Source organism: Ranitomeya imitator, chromosome 1 (assembly GCF_032444005.1).
Source record: "Ranitomeya imitator isolate aRanImi1 chromosome 1, aRanImi1.pri, whole genome shotgun sequence".
In the NCBI taxonomy this organism is placed as follows: Eukaryota; Metazoa; Chordata; class Amphibia; order Anura; family Dendrobatidae; genus Ranitomeya; species Ranitomeya imitator.
This window is the reverse complement of record NC_091282.1, coordinates 1,029,965,132-1,029,987,992: the sequence shown is the minus strand read 5'-3', so window position 1 is coordinate 1,029,987,992 and position 22,861 is coordinate 1,029,965,132.

Here is a 22,861-nt window from a genome sequence, read left to right as displayed (position 1 = left end):
TCACTTCAAATGTGATGTGGTCCCTAAAAAATGGTTTTGTAAATTTTGTTAGAAAAATAAGAAGTTGCTGATCAACTTTTAACCCCTCTACAATCAAACAAAAAAAATAAATAAAAAAAAAAAAAAAAATATATATATATATATATATATATATATATATATATATATATATATATATATATATATACAGTGGGGCAAAAAAGTATTTAGTCAGTCAGCAATAGTGCAAGTTCCACCACTTAAAAAGATGAGAGGCGTCTGTAATTTACATCATAGGTAGACCTCAACTATGGCAGACAAACTGAGAAAAAAAAAATCCAGAAAATCACATTGTCTGTTTTTTTAACAATTTATTTGCATATTATGGTGGAAAATAAGTATTTGGTCAGAAACAAACAATCAAGATTTCTGGCTCTCACAGACCTGTAACTTCTTCTTTAAGAGTCTCCTCTTTCCTCCACTCATTACCTGTAGTAATGGCACCTGTTTAAACTTGTCATCAGTATAAAAAGACACCTGTGCACACCCTCAAACAGTCTGACTCCAAACTCCACTATGGTGAAGACCAAAGAGCTGTCAAAGGACACCAGAAACAAAATTGTAGCCCTGCACCAGGCTGGGAAGACTGAATCTGCAATAGCCAACCAGTTTGGAGTGAAGAAATCAACAGTGGGAGCAATAATTAGAAAATGGAAGACATACAAGACCACTGATAATCTCCCTCGATCTGGGGCTCCATGCAAAATCCCACCCCGTGGGGTCAGAATGATCACAAGAACAGTGAGCAAAAATCCCAGAACCACGCAGGGGGACCTAGTGAATGAACTGCAGAGAGCTGGGACCAATGTAACAAGGCCTACCATAAGTAACACACTACGCCACCATGGACTCAGATCCTGCAGTGCCAGACGTGTCCCACTGCTTAAGCCAGTACATGTCCGGGCCCGTCTGAAGTTTGCTAGAGAGCATTTGGATGATCCAGAGGAGTTTTGGGAGAATGTCCTATGGTCTGATGAAACCAAACTGGAACTGTTTGGTAGAAACACAACTTGTCGTGTTTGGAGGAAAAAGAATACTGAGTTGCATCCATCAAACACCATACCTACTGTAAAGCATGGTGGTGGAAACATCATGCTTTGGGGCTGTTTCTCTGCAAAGGGGCCAGGACGACTGATCTGGGTACATGAAAGAATGAATGGGGCCATGTATCGTGAGATTTTGAGTGCAAACCTCCTTCCATCAGCAAGGGCATTGAAGATGAAACGTGGCTGGGTCTTTCAACATGACAATGATCCAAAGCACACCGCCAGGGCAACGAAGGAGTGGCTTCGTAAGAAGCATTTCAAGGTCCTGGAGTGGCCTAGCCAGTCTCCAGATCTCAACCTTATAGAAAACCTTTGGAGGGAGTTGAAAGTCCGTGTTGCCAAGCGAAAAGCCAAAAACATCACTGCTCTAGAGGAGATCTGCATGGAGGAATGGGCCAACATACCAACAACAGTGTGTGGTAACCTTGTGAAGACTTACAGAAAACGTTTGACCTCTGTCATTGCCAACAAAGGATATATTACAAAGTACTGAGATGAAATTTTGTTTCTGACCAAATACTTATTTTCCACCATAATATGCAAATAAATTGTTAAAAAAACAGACAATGTGATTTTCTGGATTTTTTTTCTCAGTTTGTCTCCCATAGTTGAGGTCTACCTAAGATGTAAATTACAGACGCCTCTCATCTTTTTAAGTGGTGGAACTTGCACTATTGCTGACTGACTAAATACTTTTTTGCCCCACTGTATGTTTCCAAAATGATGCTGATGTAAATTAGACATGTGGGAAATGTTATTTACCGTAACTATTTTGTGTGACATAATTCTCCGGTTTAAGGGCATAAAAATTAAATGTGTGAAAATTGCAACATTTTTGCCAAATTTCATATCGAACAAACTTTACAACTAACATGAAGTACAATATGCCAAGAAAAAAATCTGAATCACTGGGATCCATTGAAGCATTCCAAAGTTATTAACTCATAAAGTGACACTGGTCAGAGCTGAAAAAATTGGCCTGGTCAGGAAGGTGAAAACAGTCTTCCAGGTGAAGGTGTTGAGACAGTTCAGACATTGAAAAAAACCTCTAAGGTTGTTCCTCTATGGTAGCGACCTATTGTTTGGTATCGTTGATAGCTTGATAGCTTGTTGAAGAAATTTAATGTTCAATAAAATGAACATCTAAAATATCACTTTCTGTTTATAATGTTGACCAAAAAAATTGTGATTATTTTCATGAGAATATTTTGCAATATGCTCAACATAATACTTCATTTTTTTAACATGACTTGTTACCGTACAGCAAAAGATGTTGCAAATCCAAGGAAATGGCTTGTAGATCATGGTTTAAACTGTTATGTGTATATATTATGGAAGATAATTATGCCACCTCAATGACTATCGTTTTCAAAAGACTATTTTCTGTACTTATTCACGCATTGACCAGATTGCTAGAGCTGTGTAGTAAACCAGGCGGCACATGGCTTTTATTGTACAATATGCTTGGCAGATGCCAAAAATTATAATAGTCACTGTTTGCATAACTGATTTTGGAGGCAATGTTGGAAAATGGTAATCTCCAGAGGTTGGGAGGACTTATAATAAAATAACATTTCCTCTTCATTTCCATAACTGCAATATACTAGTATACAATGAAATCAAAAGGATAAAAGAAAAACATTGAGGCTTTTTCATGAAAGATAGGATTAAGTAATTAAAAGAGATTTAGCAAGACAAGTTTAAAAAATGTAAAGGATTGATCCAAATTAACAACTGAGACTAAATATTTTAATATTTGGTGACAAATCCTCTACATGAATCCAAATAGCAAAAGTCTCACCTTATTGAATTAAATAATGAAAGATGAAACCCGTGGCCATAAATCATTCTAATTCAGCTCATACAGTAGACATCTGATTTTTTTTTCCATTTTGAACACAGTTTTTACATTGTATTTATAAATCTGCTGGAACATAAAATATTTAGTATCTACATAAATTTAAAGTTACTCGTTCACATAAATATTGAACAGAAAAGGATGTAAAGTAGAAGATGTACATTTCCCTCTTTCTTATTTCTCATTAATGGGTTTGAAATTCACCTAATTTACAAACTATGTGCAACAAAAAATTGTCATCTATGTTATTGCATGCATAGTAGAATTATATTTACTGTACTTTAGGCATCATGTGAGTTTAAAGTCAATATATATAAAGCCAGGAGGAACCCAGTAAACTTAAAATATATCTTTTAATGATCTCTACTAAAAAACTTTCTAATGGACAAAACAAAACAAAGTGCATATAGTGCTCAAAACAACCAGTGCTCAATTAAAAAAATGGTTTGATCTCACCACATCAGTCGCTTGTTCCGGAGCATCCTCATGTACATATGCAAGCACGGGGAATAAAGTAATAAGAATATGCAAAGTGACTATACTACCCGGTCGTGCCCCTGTACTGCTCCCGTCCTGACAAGGACAGTACCCAAGTCAGACTAAATCTTGTACCCACCATAAACAGAGATAAACAGAGATAAACATCCCTACGCGTTTCCTCTCCCATAGGGGAGACTCCTCAGGGGAACAAAAAGAATTCGGGGGTATACCTCTAATACTGTGTGTTATTAAGAGGTGTATAGCCCCTGCATTAGCAGGTGGCTACTATGTGTCCAGTGCACCTGACTTTTGGTGTGGACTATGGTATGGTGAGATGCATTAGGGACCTTGCCCCCTAATATAGTCTCTCCTCCTTTTCATCCTAATTACATGGCTAATGCAGGGGCTATACACCTCTTAATAACACACAGTATTAGAGGTATACCCCCGAATTCTTTTTGTTCCCCTGAGGAGTCTCCCCTATGGGAGAGGAAACGCGTAGGGATGTTTATCTCTGTTTATGGTTGGTACAAGATTTAGTCTGACTTGGGTACTGTCCTTGTCAGGACGGGAGCAGTACAGGGGCACGACCGGGTAGTATAGTCACTTTGCATATTCTTATTACTTTATTCCCCGTGCTTGCATATGTACATGAGGATGCTCCGGAACAAGCGACTGATGTGGTGAGATCAAACCATTTTTTTAATTGAGCACTGGTTGTTTTGAGCACTATATGCACTTTGTTTTGTTTTGTCCATTAGAAAGTTTTTTAGTAGAGATCATTAAAAGATATATTTTAAGTTTACTGGGTTCCTCCTGGCTTTATATATATGTACTTCTATCAGAGGACCATCTAGGGGTTCCAAATACATGGTTACACCCTAGTAATTAGCTTTTGTGGAGTTTAAAGTCAACCAATAGTGGTTGAGTTTAAAGTTACCCATTATGGTGGGCATTTGTTTGGCAACATGCATGTTCTGCAGGGTGCCATATGCATGTAGCAATCACTACTAAATTCAAAGTCTGCAGGAACATTTCTTGCTTTTCTCACATGTACACATTTTGAGACCTCCCCTCCAAAAAAAGCATGTATCTATAAGAAATTGTAATCATAATTTGTCTCTGAAAACAAGCCCTTACAATTTGGGATGAGTAGACTTTGGGTTTGGCCAAACTAGAGTTAAAAGTTTGATTCGGTATCTGAACTTAACCCCAAACCCAATAGAAATCAATTGGGACCTGTAAAATGGTCATATTAAGGGCTAAGGGGCTTCCAAAGGAAGCTAAATGGGGGTAAGAGCAGGGCAAGTGCCCTACAACCCAATTTGGATAGGGAAATTGAGTATAATAACATAGAATCTCCCCCCCCAAAAAAAAAAAAAGACACATTTTGGGATGAACCTAAAGAGTTTGTGAAATAGATTGCATTAAAAATAAATTAAAGATGAGGCCCTGTACCACAACGGAAGCGCATATATGGATCGTACAGGAAAACTGCAAATGGTCATTGAATTAGTCAATGGATTACATTTCTTGAATATCTGGCTACAGATCACCCTAATATTATGAACCAGTAAAAGAATGCATGGAAAGTCTGACAGAGGCGCCACATAGATCTTCACGCCCTCGCCCCTCTCTTGAACGACCCTGTGCATTGTCTTGGGTGCATTGGTTGATGAGGCACAGTTGCCGTGGTGTCCTCTGGAGGCAATACACCTCCCCCTTATCGTTCAAGGGTTTTTTCTCTACGACAACTGCTTCTGGACCTACCCGAACAGCAAGCCAGTCTCCAGTCCAAGCACCCCCCATGCCTTACGGTTCCGTTATATGCTGCTGTCCTTAGATTACAGTGAATCAGGGTTTGAATTTGGAGAGGCAGCCTGATAAACGGTACCACATACAAGGAAGGCAGCAGTCAAGCAAATTAAACACTCCTCAACTGAGTCAGCAGTTCATGTTGCAAGACACATTAGCCATCAATGACAATTTAGAGGCTCTGTAATTGGAATGAGTAGCTAAAACCTTTAATGAGCATCTATTGAAGAGCAAATACACTACACATGTCTTTGCGGTATTTTCCTGATGAAGGGGTCAGATAGTCCCTGAAACACGTTGAATAAACCACCAGAGTTTTTCATTACATTCAAATCTGTATTATTGTGGCAGTGCAGACTTAATCCACAAACTATCCTGTACAATGTCTCTGAGAAGGTCATGTGGGCGACCCGTGGATCTGCAGCAGCTGATACACACATGCTTTTATTTTGCACCATCAGGTGAGCACTTCAATGTTTTAAAAAAATCGCACTTAATCTGAGGATAAGGCCCTATATGCGCTTTTTGTCTCCCTAATATACTAACACAGTCCCTTAGTATATAATGTACTGAAAAAAAACCTTTAAATGGCCCAAGTGACCTAAGCATCAGAGTCTATAGAAAATTAGTCCAATAAGTCGAAAATGTAGCGTTTGTGAAGAATAACAAACAAGCATGTAAAAAAGTAGTAAAAAAGTATTGTGCCGTCTGTGTTAGTAAAGTGTCCAAATGCAAGTGCAGCCTAGTTAGGTAAAAGGACTAAAGCAAATAATACCAAGCAATGATGGCTGTGAATAACCCAAATAATATCTGGCACTAGTGGCGGTGGCACATTACCTTTCAGGCGCAGACCGATTCCCTGACACGCGATTCGCGTGCAGCTTTATCGAGGGGTAGTTGGGTATGTGTCATGTTCTAGGAGCTCATATCATGCATGTCTAGGACATTATTGTCAGCGGCTGTGTAGCGGCGCTGCGGCCGGGAGGATCCACCGACGTCACCAGGCCTCGGCGTCATGTGGTACCGGAGCTCCTCCCCGCCCGACGCGTCAGAGTGGGGAGGCAGTGCCGGACCATTGTAGACGCGTCGCTCCAGCAACATCAATGCAGGAAGCCTGGACGGAGTGCACACCGCTGAAAGTGTAATGGGGCTGGTGAACTCATATGAACTCGAGCATGGGAAAATATTCTGAAAAGTTTCCAGGCTCGAGTTCATATGAGTTCATCCAGCAGAGGGCGCATCACCGCGACTCGAGGTAACTACAGTACATTCCCCTGCATTCCATTCATTCACCAAGTTTTGCAGACAGGAGCACAGCTGCATTAGCAGAGCTCCTGGGTGTAAAATGATTTAACCCCTTCAGATGGATTTACAGCGTGGGACAAGACTGAACGACGGAAGGTATGGAGTATTGTTGTTTGTTTTTTTTAACGTTGTTTCAGGTGACAAGGGTCTTCAGGTGGATTAAGAGTATAATAAAATATTAAAACACCATGTATTTATTTCATTAAAATACTTTTTAATAATGTGTGTGTGTTTTATTAACCATTTCATACTATTGGATTAATATTGGAAAGGTGTCATAATTGACACCTCTCCATTATTAACCTGGCTTAATGTCACCATACAATAGCAAGGTGACGTTAAAACCTTCATTACCCCATATCCCACCACTACAGGGGAGTGGGAAGAGAGAGGCTAAGTGCCAGAATAGGCGCATCTTACAGATGTGCTTTTTCTGGGGTGGCTGGGGCAGATGTTTTTAGCCAGGTGGGGGGCCAATAACCATAGTTCCTCTCTAGGCTATTAATATCTGCCCTCAGTCACTGGCTTTCCCACTCTGGAGGAGAAAATTGCGCAGGAGCCTATACCAATTTTTTCGGGGATTTAACCCTTTAATTTAATAGCTAGAGCCCCCAAATTTGACACAAAGACACTTCTTACATTACTAAAGAGGAATATGTAATAATAGAAGGGATATGAGTTGGTTTACTGTATGTTAACCATGTCTCATATCCTGTCGGGTTTGTGAAGGAGATGGGAAAAGCCGGCAATTGAATTACCGGCTTTTCTGATATCTAGCGCTGTATGAAATATATATATATATATATATATATATATATATATATATATACTGTATATGTGTCTCACTGACATATATATATATATATGTATATGTATATATATATATATATATAGACTGTATATATGTTTTTAATAATATTTGAGCCGATGGATCCATGATATGTTCATTTTGCAACCCTGCGAGAAAAAATCGCCGTACGGAAGCCATATGCATGACATACGGATAAATTTGTGTGTAAAAATTGCATCCTCGCATTGAATACGGAACAGTGTTTTGGGACAATTACTGCGTATTGCGGCCGTAAAAAACGGACCGTATTTTCATACGCTGAGTGTGACGCCGGCCTTATTCATACCTGACCATCTGAAACCCAATTATTAACCCCTTCCCGACCCATGACGCCACGTAGGCGTCATGAAAGTCGGTGCCAATCCGACCCATGACGCCTATGTGCCGTCATGGAAAGATCGCGTCCCTGCAGATCGGGTGAAAGGGTTAACTCCCATTTCACCCGATCTGCAGGGACAGGGGGAGTGGTAGTTTAGCCCAGGGGGGTGGCTTCACCCCCCCCCCCCCCCGTGGCTACGATCGCTCTGATTGGCTGTTGAAAGTGAAACTGCCAATCAGAGTGATTTGTAATATTTCACCTATTATAACGGGTGAAATATTACAATCCAGCCATGGCCGATGCTGCAATATCATCGGCCATGGCTGTAAACACTAATGTGCCCCCACCCCACCGATCGCCCCCCCAGCCCTCCGATCTGTCCGGTACACTGCCCCGCCCCCCTCCGTCCTCCTGTCCGCGCCCCCCGTGCTCTTGTCCGCTCACCCCCGTGCTCCAATCACCCCCCCGTGCTCCAATCACCCCCCCTGCACTCCGATCCGCCCCCTCGTGCTCCGTTCCACCCCCCGTGCTCCGTTCCACCCCCCGTGCTCCGTTCCACCCCCCCCGTGCTCCGTTCCACCCCTCCCGTGTTCTGATCCACCCCCCCATGCTCCGATCCCTCCCCCCGTGCTCCGATCCCCCCGCGCTCCCCCCCGCCCCATCATACTTACCGATCCTGCCGGGGACCGTCCGTCTTCTCCCTGGGTGCCGCCATCTTCCAAAATGGCGGGCGCATGCGCAGTGCGTCCGCCGAATCTGCCGGCCGGCAGATTCGTTCAAAGTGCATTTTGATCACTGAGATATAATCTATCACAGTGATCAAAATAAAAAAATAATAAATGACACCCCCCCTTTGTCACCCCCATAGGTAGGGACAATAAAAAAAATAAAGATTTTTTTTTTTCTCCACTAATGTTAGAATAGGGCTAGGGTTAGGGTTAGGGTTAGGGGTAGGGTTAGGGTTAGGGGTAGGGTTAGGGGTAGGGATAGGGTTAAGGTTAGGGGTAGGGTTAGGGTTAGGGGTAGGGTTAGGGTTTCGGTATGTGCACACGTATTCTGGTCCTCTGCGGATTTTTCCGCTGCGGATTTGATAAATCCGCAGTGCTAAACCGCTGCGGATTTATGGCGGATTTACCGCGTTTTTTCTGCGCATTTCACTGCAGTTTTACAACTACGATTTTCTATTGGAGCAGTTGTAAAACCGCTGCGGAATCCGCAGAAAGAAGTGACATGCTGCAGAATGTAAACCGCTGCGTTTCCGTGCAGTTTTTCCGCAGCATGTGTACAGCGATTTTTGTTTCCCATAGGTTTACATTGAACTGTAAACTCATGGGAAGCTGCTGCGGATCCGCAGCGTTTTCCGCAGCGTGTGCACATACCTTTAGAATTAGGCTACGTGCACACGGTGCGGATTTGGCTGCGGATCCGCAGCGGATTGGCCGCTGCGGATTCGCAGCAGTGTTCCATCAGGTTTACAGTACCATGTAAACCTATGGAAAACCAAATCCGCTGTGCCCATGGTGCGGAAAATACCGCGCGGAAACGCTGCGTTGTATTTTCCGCAGCATGTCAATTCTTTGTGCGGATTCTGCAGCGTTTTACACCTGTTCCTCAATAGGAATCCGCAGGTGAAATCCGCACAAAAAACACTGGAAATCCGCGGAAAATCCGCAGGTAAAACGCAGTGCCTTTTACCCGCGGATTTTTCAAAAATGATGCTGAAAAATCTCACACGAATCCGCAACGTGGGCACATAGCCTTAGGGTTGGAATTAGGGTTGTGGTTAGGGTTGTGATTAGGGTTATGGCTACAGTTGGGATTAGGGTTAGGGGTGTGTTGGGGTTAGGGTTGTGATTAGGGTTATGGCTACAGTTGGGATTAGGGTTAGGGGTGTGTTGGGGTTAGTGTTGGAGGTAGAATTGAGGGGTTTCCACTGTTTAGGCACATCAGGGGTCTCCAAACGAAACATGGCGCCACCATTGATTCCAGCCAATCTTGTATTCAAAAAGTCAAATGGTGCTCCCTCAATTCCGAGCCCCGATGTGTGCCCAAACAGTGGTTTACCCCCACACATGGGGTATCAGCGTACTCAGGATAAACTGCGCAACAATTACTGGGGTCCAATTTCTCCTGTTACCCTTGTGAAAATAAAAAAATGCTTGCTAAAACATCATTTTGGAGGAAAGAAAAATGATTTTTTATTTTCACGGCTCTGCGTTGTAAACGTCTGTGAAGCACTTGGGGGTTCAAAGTGTTCACCACATATCTAGATAAGTTCCTTGGGCGGTCTAGTTTCCAAAATGGGGTCACTTGTGGGGGGTTTCTACTGTTTAGGCACACCAGGGGCTCTGCAAACGCAACGTGACACCCGCAGACCATTCCATCAAAGTCTGCATTTCAAAAGTCACTACTTCCCTTCTGAGCCCCGACGTGTGCCCAAACAGTGGTTTACCCCCACACATGGGGTATCAGCGTACTCAGGAGAAACTGGACAACAAGTTTTGGGGTCCAATTTCTCCTGTAACCCTTGGGAAAATAAAAAATTCTGGGCTAAAAAATTATTTTTGAGGAAAGAAAACGTATTTATTATTTTCACGGCTCTGCATTATAAACTTCTGTGAAGCACTTGGGGGTTCAAAGTGCTCACCATACATCTAGATAAGTTCCTTTCGGGGTCTAGTTTCCAAAATGGGGTCACTTGTGGGGGTTTTTCACTGTTTAGCCACATCAGGGGCTCTGCAAACGCAACGTGATGCCCACAGAGCATTCCATCAAAGTCTGCATTTCAAAACGTCACTACTTCACTTCCGAGTCCCGGCATGTGCCCAAACAGTAGTTTACCCCCACATATGGGGTATCAGCGTACTCAGGAGAAACTGGACAACAACGTTTGGGGTGATATTTCTCCTGTTACCCTTGGGAAAATAAAAAATTGCAGGCTACAAGATCATTTTTGAGAAAATAATTTTTATTTTTTATTTTCTTGGCTCTGCGTTATAAACTTCTGTGAAGCACTTGGGGGTTCAAAGTCCTCACCACACATCTAGATAAGTTCCTTTCGGGATCTAGTTTCCAAAATGGGGTCACTTGTGGGGGGTTTCTACTGTTTAGCCACATCAGGGGCTCTGCAAACCCAACGTGACGCCCGCAGAGCATTCCATCAAAGTCTGCATTTCAAAACGTCACTACTTCACTTCCGAGCCCTGGCATGTGCCCAAACAGTGGTTTACTCCCACATATGGGGTATCAGCGTACTCAGGAGAAACTGGACAACAACTTCTGGGGTAAAATTTCTCCTGTTACCCTTGGGAAAATAAAAAATTGCAGGCTACAAGATCATTTTTGAGAAAATATATATATTTTTTTATTTTCATGGCTCTGCGTTATAAACTTCTGTGAAGCACTTGGGGGTTCAAAGTCCTCACCACACATATAGATTAGTTCCTTTGGGGGTCTAGTTTCCAAAATGGGGTCATTTGTGGGGGATCTCCAATGTTTAGGCATACAGGGGCTCTCCAAACGTGACATGGTGTCCGCTAATGATTGGAGCTAATTTTCCATTTAAAAAGCCAAATGGCGTGCCTTCCCTTCCGAGCCCTGCCGTGCGTCCAAACAGTGGTTTACCCCCACATATGAGGTATCAGCGTACTCAGGACAAACTGGACAAGAACATTTGGGGTCCAATTTCTCCTATTACCCTTGGCAAAATAGGAAATTCCAGGCTAAAAAATAATTTTTGAGGAAAGAAAAATTATTTTTTATTTTCATGGCTCTGCGTTATAAACTTCTGTGAAGCACCTGGGGGTTTAAAGTGCTCAATATGCATCTAGATAAGTTCCTTGGGGGGTCTAGTTTCCAAAATGGGGTCACTTGTGGAGGAGCTACAATGTTTAGGCACACAGGGGCTCTCCAAATGCGACATAGTGTCCACTAACAATTGGAGCTAATTTTCCATTCAAAAAGTCAAATGGCGCGCCTTCCCTTCCGAGCCCTGCCGTGTGCCCAAACAGTGGTTTACCCCCACATATGAGGTATCGGCGTACTCGGGAGAAATTGCCCAACAAATTTTATGATCCATTTTATCCTATTGCCCATCTGAAAATGAAAAAATTGAGGCAAAAAGAATTTTTTGGGGAAAAAAAAGTACTTTTCCATTTTTACAGATCAATTTGTGAAGCACCTGAGGGTTTAAAGTGCTCACTATGCATCTAGGTAAGTTCCTTGGGGGGTCTAGTTTCCAAAATGGGGTCACTTGTGGGGGAGCTCCAATGTTTAGGCACACAGGGGCTCTCCAAACGCGACATGGTGTCCGCTAACGATGGAGATAATTTTTCATTCAAAAAGTCAAATGGCGCTCCTTCCCTTCCGAGCCTTACCATGTGCCCAAACAGTGGTTTACCCCCACATGTGAGGTATTGGTGTACTCAGGAGAAATTGCCCAACAAATTTTAGGATCCATTTTATCCTGTTGCCCATGTGAAAATGAAAAAATTGATGCTAAAAGAATTTTTTTGTGAAAAAAAGTACTTTTTCATTTTTACGGATCAATTTGTGAAGCACCTGGGGGTTCAAAGTGCTCACTATGCATCTAGATAAGTTCCTTGGGGCGTCTAGTTTCCAAAATGCGGTCACTTGTGGGGGAGCTCCAATTTTTAGGCACACGGGGGCTCTCCAAACGTGACATGGTGTCCGCTAAAGAGTGGAGACAATTTTTCATTCAAAAAGTCAAATGGCGCTCCTTCCCTTCCAAGCCCTGCCGTGCGCCCAAACAGTGGTTTTCCCCCCCATATGAGGTATCAGTGTACTCAGGACAAATTGGACAACAACTTTCGTGGTTCAGTTTCTCCTTTTACCATTGGGAAAATAAAAAAATTGTTGCTAAAAGATAATTTTTGTGACTAAAAAGTTAAATGTTCATTTTTTCCTTCCATGTTGCTTCTGCTGCTGTGAAGCACCTGAAGAGTTAATAAACTTCTTGAATGTGGTTTTGAGTACCTTGAGGGGTGCAGTTTTTAGAATGGTGTCACTTTTGGGTATTTTCAGCCATATAGACCCCTCAAACTGACTTCAAATGTGAGGTGGTCCCTAAAAAAAATGGTTTTGTAAATTTCGTTGTAAAAATTAGAAATCGCTGGTCAAATTTTAACCATTATAACTTCCTAGCAAAAAAAAAATTTTGTTTCCAAAATTGTGCTGATGTAAAGTATACATGTGGAAAATGTTATTTATTAACTATTTTGTGTCACATAACTCTCTGGTTTAACAGAATAAAAATTCAAAATGTGAAAATTGCGAAATTTTCAAAATTTTCGCCAAATTTCCGTTTTTATCACAAATAAACGCAGAATTTATTGACCTAAATTTACCACTAACATGAAGCCCAATATGTCACGAAAAAACAATCTCAGAACCGCTAGGATCCGTTGAAGCGTTCCTGAGTTATTACCTCATAAAGGGACACTGGTCAGAATTGCAAAAAACGGCAAGGTCTTTAAGGTCAAAATAGGCTGGGTCATGAAGGGGTTAAAGTTAAGACAAGAACTAAAATCTTTAATATTTTCTTCTTATGATTCAGTGATAAAAACTCTAAATTTAAACAATATTCATCATTAAACAAGCCCACACGATACATGATAAGCCGAATCAATAAATTAAGACAGGTAAACAGAATTAACAAAATCATGTCCCCTAACGGCACTTTGTTATATCATCATTTGCTGGATTCTATCATAAACTATATAATTTAAACCTCCAACCTTCATCCCCCCAACCTAATAAAGCAGTCATAGACAACTTTCTTGTTTCTATTGATTTACCCAACCTAGATCCTGAAAAGCTGGAATAACTAACATCCCCTTTTATTCCCGGAGAGATTGAAGGTGTAATTCAACAGCTCAAATTATTAAAATCCCCTGGCCCTGACAGATACAGAATCGAATAGAACAAGTAATTTAATAAAATCCTATCTCCCCATCTTTCCAAAATTTTCAATTAGGCCTCCAGCGTCTGGTTCATTCCCAGATGAGATGCTGGAGACCACAATTATACTAATCGCTAAGCCCAAGACAGACCCAACTAAAGTCATTAACTACAGGCCAATCTCCTGATCTGAAAATATATTCTAAAATATTAGCAAATAGACTAAAACATTTTCTTCCAAAATTAATTGATAAAGCTGAAGAAGGATTCTTTTTTATGCAAACAACTCGTACAGACACAACTGCAGTGTACACAGAGGCTTTTTGCAACAGTACTTCCACAAGCAGGGGTGCAGACTACACACAGAGCCTTAAAGGCATGATACTCCTACAGGCGGGGGTACAGAGTGCACACAGAGGCTTATAGGCACAGTACTCCCACAGGCAGGGGTGCAGAGTACACACAGAGTGTTAAGGGCACAGTACTCCCACAGATTTTTGGGCACACTACTCGTATAGACACAGCGGTAGATTAAAATTATTTTTTGGGACTACAAATGGCAAAGACAAGACTGCAGAGTGGAATTTTTTTTTGCCACACTTCTTGTATAGACACAGCTGTAGAGTAAAATTATTTTTGGGCCCACAAATGGCAAACACATGGCTGCAGAGTAGAATTATCTTTTAGACACACTACTTCCAAAAAAGGTCTGCAGACAAGAATTATTTTTTGAAACCAGAAATTGCAAAGACACAGCTAAAGAAGGATTATTTTTTAGGCAAACTACTCATACAAACACGACTGCAGTGTACACAGAGGCTTTTTGTAATAGTACTTCCACAGGCAGGGGTGCAGAGTACACACAGAGGCTTAAAAGCACAGCACTCCCACATGCTGGGGTGCAGAGTACAAACAGAGGGTTAAAGGCACAGTATTCCCACAAATATGTACACACAACAAATTTTTGGCAAAGTGTACAGTGTAATTCTTTCCCTCACTCCAGCTGCATCCTATCCCTACACTGATCAGTGCAGAATGGTGGCTTCACTCGTTATCCAGCATTTAGACAGGCCGGGTCATGTGGTGCACTGGCCAAATACAGCCATGCCAATACATGCCTACGGCCTAAAAGCTTGTTGATTGGCTGCGCTGAATCCTTTCAACTTTATTAGGCATCCGAACAGCAAACCGGACGTCCTGTTAAAAGTCCGTGTTTGGGGTTCAGTACTGGACACTAAGTGTCTGGTATGAACCTGGAACTTTACAGTTCAGGTTCGCCCATCCCTACTGTGGTGTAGTGACCCACGTTACAGCCAGGGGGTGTTGTGTGTGTGCTTCAAGATGCGCTTGGAGGCATAAATGTGACCAGACAATGTCCGGCAGGAGTGTAAATGGCCAGTGTGTGCGTTGCAGAGGAAGACACTCTGCGCTGTCAGTCTGAAGTTTGGTTGGTGTTCTGGGACCTGTAGTCCCACAAGTAATTGTGTAGTTCTAATGGGAGATTGGCAGGGCTAGTTATGAGAAATGGGAGGGTCAAACTAGCCACATACACCCACACTCCCACCCAGGGGAGTGGTTACAACTATATAATGTGACTGAGGTCTGGTCACAGGGTCTCTGAGTGTGGACCTGAATGGTCTGTGCTGGAAGGTCCTGGAGAGCCCATGTGTTGGGAGTGTCGTCTCCCTGAAGAGCACATGGCGGGGGCACTGGACCTCGCACAGAGCAGACTGTGGAATGGATGGAGATCCGTGTTGTACTGACCGGGGTCAGAATGAAAGGAAGAGTGAAAATGTCTGTGGGATGCCTCTAAGGAAGAGAGGTATCCGAGAACCTGTGCGGCACTAACAGGTAACTGATGGAGATCCGTGTTGTACTGACCGGGGTCAGAGTGAAAGGAAAAGAGAGACATTGTGTCTGAGGCACCTCTGAGGCCAAGAGGTGTCCAGGAACCCGTGTAGGTTGCCAACGGGTAACGGTCTGAAAAAATGTGTGTTATGCTGATCGGGATCAGTGAGGTACAGTGATAAAGCTGAATATGTACAGACGGTGTTCATGCTGTTGTCAAGTTCCTGAAGATGTTGTTTATGTGGATGTGAACCAGCACTGGCAGGAGTCAGTGTGTGGAGCCGAAGCTCCTGAGGTAATCCCTGGTATGGGATAAAACCTGTAATATACGGCAGAGACGTATCTGCCATTGGAACAAACTGTCGGGGTTTAATATGTTCCATTGATGCATGTAATGTAATGAAGAGAAAAGACATGACTACCAAATGTTTTCTAAAGCCACAAGTGTTAAAGTAACAGACTGTGTGTACCCTGGCTTACAGTGCGGTTTATGATGCTTTAATAAACCGGAATGGACTTAATTTGTGTGAGAAATCGTGCCTGTATGTATTATTCCCGTGCAAAGCGAGTGTTCCCCAAGACCCGAAGTAAGGGAAATGCTACACTACTTACAATCTATGATGGGCATTTGCATTATGATGGGTATTAACACTGACATTTCATATGGCAGTCTTCATACAACACTTTTAAATAGTTTTGGAGCATCTTGGTTTGTCAATACACATTGAAATATACCCTATTAGGTGTCATCGACTTATGCTTTAGTTTATGTCAATTTCGGCTGTAAATAAAGTAAATTTGTTGGGTCCTACTTGGCACTGTTTTAAGTTCTTGTCTTCTAATTAAAATAAAAAAAGTGGTGAGAGTGGCTTAGAATTTGTAACAAATTGCTATTATGTAGCCAAAGTAGATGTGCATGAATTTTTTGTTATTTATTATCCACCAGAAAACTAGATAAATAATTTAAAATAACTTCAACTACACACTCTCCCCCCAAAAAATATATTGCTAAAATTAACTTACCTGAAATGTCTCGATATGTCAATATAATCTTATTGCTAGAGGATTTATAATACCGCTGTAAAATAACATTATTACAATATGGGTATGTTTCCATGGTCAGTAAATGCTGCGGGTTTGACGCTGCGCACAGCCGCAGCGTCAAACCCGCAGCAGCCAGATGTTACAGCATAGTCGATGGGATTTCAAGAAATCCCATCTACACTATGAGTTCATAGACGCCCGTGGCAACCCTGTGTAAACGGACATGTGGGTCTTCTTTCCAGACCGCAGCATGTCTATTTATGTTGCGGAGACGCTCAGTCTCCGCAGCATAAATTTCCCATAGACTATTATTACATGCGGTAAAACCACATTATCTTTATAGTCACATGCGTAGTAAGTGCGGAAAGTTCGTGTCCACTGCAGTTCTTGTAATGAGATCAGTTGACCATGAGAACTGCAGTGCAGGTGACCGCCGGAGACTGAGTTATCTCCGGTGGTCATCTACAAGCTCTGCTGTGTCTGGATGTCAGGCTGGATGGTGGCATAATGCCACCATTCAGCCAAAGGCATCCACATGTAGCAGAGCTGGACTCGTCGTGGGACATTTGGTAATTGGACTAGGTCAGACAGGGAGTATTTGTGTTGGTTTATTATTTTGCAGGAGATCGAGGGAGTTGGGGGTTAGGCAATGCAGTAAGTATGGTAAATTAAGATTATTAAAGGACTTTATTCTGGCTGTGTGTTTATTGACCATATAAATATAGGATTAGTAATGGATAGGTGTCTTATAGATGCCTCTCCATTACTAAGCCGTGTGTTGTGAGTTCTGTTTTTGGGCTCCCTCTGGTGGTTGCTGATGGTACTGGGTGACTTGTCTTTCCTGGGTTTCTGGGTTCCACCTGTTCCATCAGCATATGGGAGTTTCCTATTTAACCTGGCTTTGCTGGCATTTCCTCGCCGGTTATCAATGTATCCAGTGTGTCTTGTTACCTCTGCTCCCTGCTCCTAGAACCTTCTGGTCAAGCTAAGTTTGGATTTTCCTGTTTTGGTGTTTTGCTTTATTTGGTTTTTAGTCCAGCCTGCAGATATGTGATTCTTGCTGCTGGTTGCTCTAGTGGGCTGAAATTGCTCCTCATGTACCATGAGTTGGCACATGAGTTCAAGTAATTTCAGGATGGTTTTTTGAAGGGTTTTTCGCTGACCGCGCAGTTCACTTTTGTATCCTCTGCTATCTAGCTTTAGCGGGCCTCATTTTGCTGAAACTGTTTTCATACTGCGTATGTGCTTTCCTCTCATTTCACCGTCATTATATGTGGGGGGCTGCTATTTCTGTGGGGGATTTCTCTGGAGGCAAGAGAGGTCTGTGTTTCTTCTAATAGGGGAAGTTAGATCTTTGGCTGGAGCGAGACGTCTAGGATCATCGTAGGCACGTTCCCCGGCTACTTTTATTTGTGTGTTAGGTTCAGGGTCGCGGTCAGCTCAGGTTCCATCGCCCTAGAGCTTGTTTGTATCTGTGCTTGTCCTTTAGTGATCCCCTGCCATTGGGATCATGACAGTATAACCGGACCACAAAGTGTTAATTGTATTGGCTGAAGTAGGAGGATAAGTAGTCTGAGGAAGTTGTTGTTTTTTTTTTTTTTTTTCTCTTTCCCTCAGAGTTTGCTGCCTAGCCTTATTGCAGCCTGGCTACTTCCTCCTCCTCTTAATCTTTGAATGGCTTTGATCCCAGCTGTTTATCATGGACGTCCAGAGTTTGGCTTCCAGCCTGAATAATCTTGCCACTAAGGTTCAAAATATACAGGATTTTGTTGTACATGCTCCTATGTCTGAACCTAGAATTCCTGTCCCAGAGTTTTTTTCTGGAGATAGATCTCGTTTTCTGAATTTTAGGAACAATTGCAAGTTGTTTCTTTCTTTGAAATCTCGCTCCTCTGGAGACCCTGCTCAGCAAGTCAAGATAATTATATCTTTCCTGCGGGGTGACCCTCAGGATTGGGCATTTGCATTGGCACCAGGGGACCCTGCGTTGCTTAATGCGGATGCGTTTTTTCTGGCATTGGGTTTGCTCTATGAGGAACCTAACCAAGAGATTCAGCCTGAAAAAGCTTTGTTGGCCCTCTCTCAGGGGCAAGATGAAGCAGAAATTTATTGTCAAAAATTTCGGAAGTGGTCGGTACTTACTCAGTGGAATGAGTGCGCTCTGGCTGCAAAGTTTAGAGATGGCCTTTCTGAGGCCATTAAAGATGTTATGGTGGGGTTCCCTGCGCCTGCTGGTCTGAATGAGTCTATGACTATGGCTGTTCAGATTGATCGGCGTTTACGGGAGCGCAAACCTGTGCATCATTTGGCGGTGTCGTCTGAACCGTCACCTGAGATAATGCAATGTGATAGAATTCAGTCCAGAAGTGAACGGCAAAAGTATAGGCGGAAAAAAGGGTTGTGCTTTTATTGTGGTGATTCAGCTCATGTTATATCAGCATGCTCTAAACGCACAAAAAAAGTTGATAAGTCTGTTGCCATTAGTACTCTACAGTCTAAGTTCATTCTGTCTGTGACTCTGATTTGTTCATTATCATCCATTTCCGTCGATGCCTATGTGGATTCAGGCGCTGCCCTGAGTCTTATGGATTGGTCATTTGCCAATCGCTGTGGGTTTAGTCTGGAGCCTCTGGAAGTCCCTATTCCTTTGAAGGGAATTGACTCTACACCTTTGGCTATGAATAAACCTCAGTACTGGACACAAGTGACCATGCGTATGACTCCCGTTCATCAGGAGGTGATTCGCTTCCTGGTACTGTATAATTTGCATGATGTCCTAGTACTTGGTCTGCCATGGTTACAAACTCATAATCCAGTCCTTGACTGGAAATCAATGTCTGTGTTAAGCTGGGGTTGTCAGGGGGTTCATGATGATGCACCTCCAATTTCTATCGCTTCATCTACTCCTTCTGAGATTCCTGGGTTTTTGTCTGACTATCGGGATGTTTTTGAGGAGCCTAAGCTCAGTTCGCTTCCTCCTCACAGGGATTGCGATTGTGCTATAAATTTAATTCCAGGCAGTAAATTTCCTAAAGGTCGTTTGTTCAATCTGTCAGTGCCAGAGCATACTGCTATGCGGGATTATGTTAAGGAGTCCTTGGAAAAGGGACATATCCGTCCATCTTTGTCCCCTTTGGGAGCAGGTTTTTTTTTCGTGGCCAAAAAAGATGGTTCCTTGAGGCCTTGTATAGATTATCATCTTTTGAATAAGATTACCGTAAAATATCAGTATCCTTTGCCATTGTTGACTGATTTGTTTGCTCGCATTAAGGGGGCTAAATGGTTCACTAAGATTGATCTTCGGGGTGCGTATAATCTTATACGAATAAAGCAAGGTGATGAGTGGAAAACCGCATTTAATACGCCTGAGGGCGATTTTGAGTATTTGGTAATGCCTTTTGGACTTTCTAATGCTCCTTCAGTCTTCCAGTCCTTTATGCACGATATTTTCTGTGAATATCTGGATAAATTTATGATTGTGTATTTGGATGATATTTTGTTTTTTTCTGATGACTGGGAGTCTCATGTTCAGCAGGTCAGGAAGGTGTTTCAGGTCCTGCGGGCCAATTCCTTGTTTGTAAAAGGCTCAAAGTGTCTCTTTGGAGTCCAGAAGATTTCTTTCTTGGGGTATATTTTTTCCCCTTCTACTATTGAGATGGATCCCGTCAAGGTTCAGGCTATTTGTGACTGGACGCAGCCTACATCTCTTAAAAGTCTACAGAAGTTCTTGGGCTTTGCTAATTTCTATCGTCGTTTTATAACTAATTTTTCTAGTGTTGTTAAGCCTTTGACGGATTTGACTAAGAAGGGTGCTGATGTTGCTAATTGGTCTCCTGCGGCTGTGGAGGCCTTTCAGGAACTTAAGCGCCGGTTTTCTTCTGCTCCTGTGTTGCGTCAGCCTGATGTTTCGCTCCCTTTTCAGGTTGAGGTTGATGCTTCCGAGATTGGAGCGGGGGCGGTTTTGTCACAGAGAAGCTCCGATGGCTCAGTGATGAAGCCATGCGCGTTTTTTTCTAGAAAGTTTTCGCCGGCTGAGCGGAATTATGATGTTGGTAATCGGGAACTTTTGGCCATGAAGTGGGCATTTGAGGAGTGGCGTCATTGGCTAGAGGGTGCTAGACATCGTGTGGTGGTCTTGACTGATCACAAAAATTTGATTTACCTTGAGTCTGCCAGGCGTCTGAATCCTAGACAGGCTCGTTGGTCACTGTTTTTCTCTCGTTTCAATTTTGTGGTTTCATACCTGCCAGGTTCAAAGAATGTGAAGGCGGATGCTCTTTCTAGGAGTTTTGTGCCTGACTCCCTTGGAAATTCTGAGCCCTCTGGTATCCTTAGGGATGGGGTGATTTTGTCTGCTGTCTCCCCAGACTTGCGACATGCTTTGCAGGAGTTTCAGGCGGGTAAACCTGATCGTTGTCCGCCTGAGAGACTGTTTGTTCCGGATAATTGGACCAGTAGAGTCATCTCCGAGGTCCATTCTTCTGCGTTGGCAGGTCATCCTGGAATATTTGGTACTAGAGACTTGGTGGCCAGGTCTTTTTGGTGGCCTTCCTTGTCGAGGGATGTGCGTTCTTTTGTGCAGTCTTGTGAGGTTTGTGCTCAGGCTAAGCCTTGCTGTTCTCGGGCCAGTGGATTGTTGTCACCTTTGCCTATCCCGAAGAGGCCTTGGACGCACATTTCCATGGACTTTATTTCGGATCTCCCTGTCTCTCAAAAAATGTCCGTCATCTGGGTTGTGTGTGATCGCTTTTCTAAAATGGTTCATCTGGTACCCTTGCCTAAGTTGCCTTCCTCCTCTGAGTTGGTCCCTCTATTTTTTCAGAATGTGGTTCGTTTGCATGGGATTCCTGAGAACATCGTTTCTGACAGGGGATCCCAGTTTGTGTCTAGATTTTGGCGGACGTTCTGTGCTAAGATGGGCATTGATTTGTCCTTTTCGTCTGCATTCCATCCTCAGACGAATGGCCAGACTGAACGAACTAATCAGACCTTGGAAACTTATTTAAGGTGTTTTGTTTCTGCTGATCAGGATGACTGGGTTACCTTTTTGCCGCTGGCCGAGTTTGCCCTTAATAATCGGGCTAGTTCTGCTACCTTGGTTTCTCCTTTCTTTTGTAATTCGGGGTTTCATCCTCGTTTTTCCTCTGGTCAGGTGGAACCTTCTGATTGTCCTGGAGTGGACATGGTGGTGGATAGGTTGCATCGGATTTGTCATGTGGTGGACAATTTGAAGTTGTCCCAGGAGAAGGCTCAGCAGTTTGCTAATCGCCGTCGCCGCGTGGGTCCTCGACTTCTTGTTGGTGACTTGGTGTGGTTGTCTTCTCGTTTTGTTCCTATGAAGGTCTCTTCTCCTAAGTTCAAGCCTCGGTTCATCGGTCCCTATAGGATCTTGGAAATTCTTAACCCTGTGTCGTTTCGTTTGGATCTCCCGGCATCGTTTGCTATTCATAATGTGTTTCATCGGTCGTTGTTGCGGAAGTATGAGGTACCTGTTGTTCCTTCGCTTGAGCCTCCTGCTCCAGTGCTAGTGGAGGGAGAATTGGAGTATGTTGTGAAGAAGATCTTGGATTCTCGTGTTTCCAGACGGAAACTCCAGTATTTGGTCAAGTGGAAGGGTTATGGTCAGGAGGATAATTCTTGGGTGGTTGCCTCGGATGTTCATGCTGATGATTTGGTTCGCGCTTTTCATAGGGCTCATCCTGGTCGCCCTGGTGGTTCTCGTGAGGGTTCGGTGACCCCTCCTCAAGGGGGGGGTACTGTTGTGAGTTCTGTTTTTGGGCTCCCTCTGGTGGTTGCTGATGGTACTGGGTGACTTGTCTTTCCTGGGTTTCTGGGTTCCACCTGTTCCATCAGCATATGGGAGTTTCCTATTTAACCTGGCTTTGCTGGCATTTCCTCGCCGGTTATCAATGTATCCAGTGTGTCTTGTTACCTCTGCTCCCTGCTCCTAGAACCTTCTGGTCAAGCTAAGTTTGGATTTCCCTGTTTTGGTGTTTTGCTTTATTTGGTTTTTAGTCCAGCCTGCAGATATGTGATTCTTGCTGCTGGTTGCTCTAGTGGGCTGAAATTGCTCCTCATGTACCATGAGTTGGCACATGAGTTCAAGTAATTTCAGGATGGTTTTTTGAAGGGTTTTTCGCTGACCGCGCAGTTCACTTTTGTATCCTCTGCTATCTAGCTTTAGCGGGCCTCATTTTGCTGAAACTGTTTTCATACTGCGTATGTGCTTTCCTCTCATTTCACCGTCATTATATGTGGGGGGCTGCTATTTCTGTGGGGGATTTCTCTGGAGGCAAGAGAGGTCTGTGTTTCTTCTAATAGGGGAAGTTAGATCTTCG